The sequence below is a fragment of the Perca fluviatilis genome, chromosome 22, assembly GCF_010015445.1.
Source record: "Perca fluviatilis chromosome 22, GENO_Pfluv_1.0, whole genome shotgun sequence".
NCBI classification, from domain to species: domain Eukaryota; kingdom Metazoa; phylum Chordata; class Actinopteri; order Perciformes; family Percidae; genus Perca; species Perca fluviatilis.
The window spans coordinates 31280605-31288104 of NC_053133.1; the positions used below are offsets into that span (position 1 = coordinate 31280605).

Below are 7500 nucleotides of genomic sequence, written 5' to 3' on the forward strand. Positions count from 1 at the left end.
TCTACCTAGTCGATAGTATCTCCATAGTACCTTCTGTTAATTATATAAAGTGATACATGTAACTTAGTAATTATGTAGTCACTACCGATACCACGATAGTAGTAATAGTAATATGATAATTCCGCAGTACCTGATAGTACGCCCGCCACCCCATATGCTAACAGTCTGAATACGAAGCCGAAGTACCCAGTACCCGACAGTACCTGATACACAGTACGACCAGCCGAAGTACCGACAGTACCCGAGCCGAATACCTGACAGTACCCGAACCGAGTAGTACCGACAGTACCCGAGCCCGACAGTACCCGACAGCCGACAGTACCCGACAGTACCCGAGCCGAACAGTACCCGACAGTACCCTATCAATAAAAATCATGTCCATTTAATGATAATTATACCTCTTAATTTTGTTCTGTAATTCAAAAACCGTGGGTCCAAACGGCAAAAATAGTATCATCACCAGAGAGATAAAGGTCTGGCGAACGCATTGATGTGGTTTCATGTTTGTGGTGTCAAATATATAGGACACAGAGCAGGTAACAAACAGGGAACCGTCTGTGTACTTCCAGATATTTCTTTTAGTTGTTTCTATCGGCAGTTGGTATGAACAGAGCCAAAAGTTTACATCTGTTGGATTCCATAGTTACATGTCTGTGACCAGCACAAGATTTCCCACATTTTGACCAACAATGATGTTTGAAGAGTGAAAACTGTTGGAGGGAGAGCAGTTTGTTTGGAAAAAATTTAGAGAATCATAATGCAGCTTCACCCTCTGTCCTCCCCTCTAACTCTCAACATTCCGGTCACATACACACACATTGGAAAATCTGAAACGGTCTGAAAACTGGACGATACATGAACTGTGATTTGGTAGAAACCGTGCTTGATATCAGAATGCCCATTCAGCCCAATAAACGCCAAAGTCTTGTCTTCGGTTTAAACTTTTAATTTTTTTTCTACATTAAAGTATGGCGATACAGCATGGCTTCAAAGAGGGGTTGTTTTGTGCGATGTTAAGCGATTTCCCGAAGATTTCCCATTCAAGTCTTTGGGACAATTTTGCGCAGTTTTTTTCCGATTTCGTGAAAACCGTGCGGCAAATCTCTTAGAAAAGTCATAGCACACCATTCCCGAGCATTACACACGTTTTGATGTATTTTGTGTGCACGTGTTGGCAACGCTCCGTGACTAGTAGCGGGACAAAAAACAGGCGGAATAATAATAAGTATGAGCAATAATAGACATTGTGCCGATTGCTGCTATTGCAGCACATCTGAATAATGATGCAGCGTTTTCTTCCAGCCCGACGATGACTCAGCAGAAAGATGCCCCCCTCCCCCCTCTCACCACGCCGAGTCACCGCCAAGCCGATACCACACAACCACCAAAACCATTCGCAGAGACACTCACAGAGGTACCTGTCTGTCTGTCTGTCTGTCTGCCTGTCTGTCTGTCTGTCTGCCTGTCTGTCTGTGTCTAAATCATCATGTGTTTGTGTTTCAGTTCGACCTACTCTTCCTACGTTTGTGTTCGAGGATAAACTTCCTGAGCACCTGTCAACCCCGAAAAACACACAATCTCAGACGCACACACACACTCCAACACACACACAATCTCAGACGCACACACACACTCCAACACACACACACACTCAGACACACACTCCAACACACACACAATCTCAGACACACTCTCCAACACAAACACACTCTCAGACACACTCTCCAACACACACACACTCTCAGACACACTCTCCAACACACACACACTCTCAGACACACTCTCCAACACACACACACTCTCAGACACACTCTCCAACACACACACACTCTCAGACACACACTCCAACACACACACACTCTCAGACACACTCTCCAACACACACACACTCTCAGACACACACTCCAACACACACACACTCTCAGACACACTCTCCAACACACACACACACTCAGACACACTCTCCAACACACACACACTCTCAGACACACTCCAACACACACACACACTCAGACACACACCTCCAAACACACACACACTCTCAGACACACTCTCCAACACACACACACTCTCAGACACACTTCCACCACACACACACACACTCTCAGACACACTCTCCAACACACACACACTCTCAGACACACTCTCCAACACACACACACTCTCAGACACACTCTCCAACACACACACACTCTCAGACACACTCTCCAACACACACACACTCTCCGCCTGTCAGCTGGTCGAGGCGAGCTGATTGGCTGCTGCGGGACTCTCCGTACTCAGAGGGCGTGGCTGATCACAAACGGGCGGGACTTGTTGGGACTGCCTTCGTTTCCATGGAGCCAACGACAGCGGTGACCAGCCGGTGTGTGTGTGTGTGCGTCTGTGTGTCTGTGTGTGTGTGTGTGTGTGTGTATGTGCGTCTGTGTGTGTGTGTGTGTGTGTGTGTGTGTTGTGTGTGTGTGTGTGTGTGTGTGTGTGTGTGCGTCTGTGTGTCTGTGTGTGTGTGTGTGTGTGTTGTGTGTGTGTGTGTGTGTGTGTGTATGTGTGTGTGTGTGTGTGTGTGTGTGTGTGTGTGTGTGTGTGTATGTGCATCTGTGTGTGTGTGTGTGTGTGTGTGTGTGTGTGTGTGTGTGTGTGTGTGCGCCTGTGTGTGTGTGTGTGTGTGTCTGTGTGTGTGTTTGTGTGTGTGTGTGGTTACAGTCAGTTTTGTAGACAGGGGTGTAGCTGAAAACCCTGTAACTCTGTCTGTGTGTGTGTGTGTGTGTGTGTGTGTGTGTGTGTGTGTGTGTCTGTGTGTGTGTGTGTGTGTGTGTGTGTGTGTGTGTGTGTGTGTGTGTGTGTTGTGTGTGTGTCTGTGTGTGTATGTGCATCTGTGTGTGTGTGTGTGTGTGTGTGTGTGTGTCTGTGTGTGTATGTGTGTGTGTGTGTGTGTATGTGTGTGTGTGTGTGTGTGTGTGTGTGTGTGTGTGTGTAGTTTGTACCTGTCTCACCCCCTCAGAGTCTCACGACAGCAGACGACCTGTCATCATGTGACCTGCTGCGTCTCGGCTTCATCTCTCACATCGAGCTCTCCACCTTCCTGCTCGCTCTGGGCGTCCAAACCAAACGCACCCGCCCGCCACGGAGACACACCCGGGGTGCGCTTCATTCTCACATCACACCTAGAGACGACACACAGACGGGGGGGGTCAGAGCTTAGACCAATGAGCTTTCAGTTAGAGAGGGCAGCTGATTGGACAGAAATAATAACATAACCAGTGACAACTGTCTGTCTGTGTGTGTGTGTGTGTCTGTCTGTGTCTGTCTGTGTGTGTGTGTGTCTGTCTGTGTGTCTGTCTGTGTGTGTGTCCGTCTGCCTGTCTGCCTGTCTGTCTGTCTGTCTGTCTGTCTCTCTAACCTGTCTGTCTCTCAGATGGCGGTGTGTTTGGTGTCCCTCTGAATTCTCTGTTGGAGAACGACAGGAAGAAGTTTCCTGGAGTTAAAGTTCCTGTTGTCTTCCAGAAGGTAAAACCTGTCTGTTACAGTTTAACCCTAACAATCCTGTAATCTGTAATATATACATATATATATATATAAATATATACACATATATATATATATATATATATATATATATAAATATATACACATATATATATAAATATATATATATATATATGTGTATAAATATATACACATATATATATATATAAATATATACACATATATATATATATATGTGTATATATTTATATATATATATATATGTGTGTATATATATACACATATATATATAAATATATACACATATATATATATATATATATATATATACACATATATATAAATATATACATATATATATATATATATATATATAAATATATACACATATATATAAATATATACACATATATATATATATATAAATATATACACATATATATAAATATACACATATATATATATATATATATCAGTAAAAATACAATATTTCCTCTGAGATGTGGACGAGTAGAAAGTTTCAGAACATAGAAATAGTGTTAAAGCTTTTTAATGTTTTTATGTCATGTCTAAAGTGCTTTTATATATTTATTCATCTGTACAGTGTGTGTGTGTGTGTGTGTGTGTGTGTGTACCTGTGTGTGTGTACATGTGTGTGTGTTGTGTGTGTGTGTGTGTGTAGTTGTTGTGTATTTTGGAGCAGACCGGCCTGCAGACTGAAGGGATTCTCAGAGTACCAGGATCAGCTGCCAGACTCAAGGTAACACAGTCTGACAGATAACACATCAAAACTAATATTTTACAGAACGATTGATCAGCTGTCTGTCTGTCTGTCTGTCTGCCTGCCTGTCTGTCTGTCTGTCTGCCTATCTGTCTCCAGTCCCTGCGCAGAGAGCTAGACAGGAGTTGTGGAGAGTTCGACTGGTCTGCAGTGAGACAGGTGGACGCTGCAGGTCTGCTGAAGCTTTTCATCAGAGAGCTGCCGACACCTCTGCTAACACACACACACCTGTCTACCTACCGGTCCTTACTGGGTACACACACACACACACACACACACACACACACACACACACACACAACCTGTCTACCTACCGGTCCTACTGGGTCACACACACACACACACACACACACACACACACACACACACACACACACACACACACACACACACCTGTCTACCTACCGGTCCTTACTGGGTACACACACACACACACACACACACACACACACACACACACACACACACACACACACACAACACACACACCTGTCTACCTACCGGTCCTTATTGGGTACACACACACACACACACACACACAACACACACACACACACACACACACACACACACACAAAAACACCTGTCTACCTACCGGTCCCATTGGGTACACACACACACACACACACACACACACACACACGCACACAAACCACACACACACACGACAAAACACACACACACACACAGAGGCACGCACGCACACACACCACACACACACACACACAGACACACACATAGACGCACACATACACACACAAACACACGCACGCACAACACACACCGCCCCGCACACACACACACACACACACACACGCACACACACACACACGGCATGCACACACACAGACACACATACATACACACACACTCACACACACACACACACACACACATACATACACACACACACGCCACACACACACACACGCACACACACACACACACACAGGCACGCACACACACACACACACACACAGACACACCTGTCTACCTACTGCTCCATGCAAAGGCGGGTCTGTGAGTCTGAATGAGTGTTCTGATTGGCCCGTTGTGTCTCTGTAATAAAGGCGGGTCTGTGAGTCTGAATGAGTGTTCTGATTGGCCCGTTGTGTCTCTGTAATAAAGGCGGGTCTGTGAGTCTGAATGAGTGTTCTGATTGGCCCGTTGTGTCTCTGTAATAAAGGCGGGACTGTGGGTCTGAAGGAGTGTTCTGATTGGCCCGTTGTGTCTCTGCAGGTGTCTCCTCGGTGGTCCACCAGGTTCAGGCTCTGCAGCTGCTGGCTCTACTGCTTCCTGAAGCCCACAGAGACACACTCAGAGTAAATATATATAATATACTATACTCAGATACACTCAGAGTAAATATTTATAATATACTATACTCATATACACTCAGAGTAAATATATATAATATACTATACTCAGATACACTCAGAGTAAATATACATAATATACTATACTCAGATACACTCAGAGTAAATATACATAATATACTATACTCAGATACACTCAGAGTAAATATAAATAATATACTATACTCAGATACACTCAGAGTAAATATACATAATATACTATACTCAGATACACTCAGAGTAAATATATATAATATACTATACTCAGATACACTCAGAGTAAATATTTATAATATACTATACTCATATACACTCAGAGTAAATATATATAATATACTATACTCAGATACACTCAGAGTAAATATTTATAATATACTATACTCAGATACACTCAGAGTAAATATTTATAATATACTATACTCATATACACTCAGAGTAAATATATATAATATACTATACTCAGATACACTCAGAGTAAATATTTATAATATACTATACTCAGATACACTCAGAGTAAATATATATAATATACTATACTCAGATACACTCAGAGTAAATATTTATAATATAATATACTCATATACACTCAGAGTAAATATATATAATATAATATACTCAGATACACTCAGAGTAAATATTTATAATATACTATACTCAGATACACTCAGAGTAAATATATATAATATACTATACTCATATACACTCAGAGTAAATATATATAATATACTATACTCAGATACACTCAGAGTAAATATTTATAATATACTATACTCATATACACTCAGAGTAAATATATATAATATACTATACTCAGATACACTCAGAGTAAATATATATAATATACTATACTCAGATACACTCAGAGTAAATATATATAATATACTATACTCAGATACACTCAGAGTAAATATATATAATATACTATACTCAGATATACTCAGAGTAAATATATATAATATACTATACTCAGATATACTCAGAGTAAATATATATAATATACTATACTCAGATACACTCAGAGTAAATATATATAATATACTATACTCAGATACACTCAGAGTAAATATATATAATATACTCAGATACACTCATAACATACTATACTCAGACACACTCAGAGTAAATATATATAATATACTCAGATACACTCATAACATACTATACTCAGATATACTCAGAGTAAATATATATAATATAATATACTCAGATACACTCAGAGTAAATATATATAATATACTATACTCAGATACACTCAGAGTAACTATATATAATATACTATACTCAGATACACTCAGAGTAAATATATATAATATACTATACTCAGATACACTCAGAGTAAATATATATAATATACTATACTCAGATACACTCAGAGTAAATATATATAATATACTATACTCAGATATACTCAGAGTAAATATATATAATATACTATACTCAGATATACTCAGAGTAAATATATATAATATACTATACTCAGATACACTCAGAGTAAATATATATAATATACTATACTCAGATACACTCAGAGTAAATATATATAATATACTCAGATACACTCATAACATACTATACTCAGACACACTCAGAGTAAATATATATAATATACTCAGATACACTCATAACATACTATACTCAGATATACTCAGAGTAAATATATATAATATAATATACTCAGATACACTCAGAGTAAATATACATAATATACTATACTCATATACACTCAGAGTAAATATATATAATATACTATACTCAGATACACTCAGAGTAAATATATATAATATACTATACTCAGATATACTCAGAGTATATATATATAATTTTAAATATATATAAATACTCAGATATACTATCAGCGTGTTTCCATGGTTACAGGCG

The 7500-nt window shown here is 39.8% G+C and overlaps 1 pseudogene; it reads left to right on the forward strand.

Annotated features, from left to right (window-relative positions):
• Positions 1-7500, forward strand: part of LOC120552144 — an 18440-nt pseudogene that overhangs the window by 3184 nt on the left and 7756 nt on the right.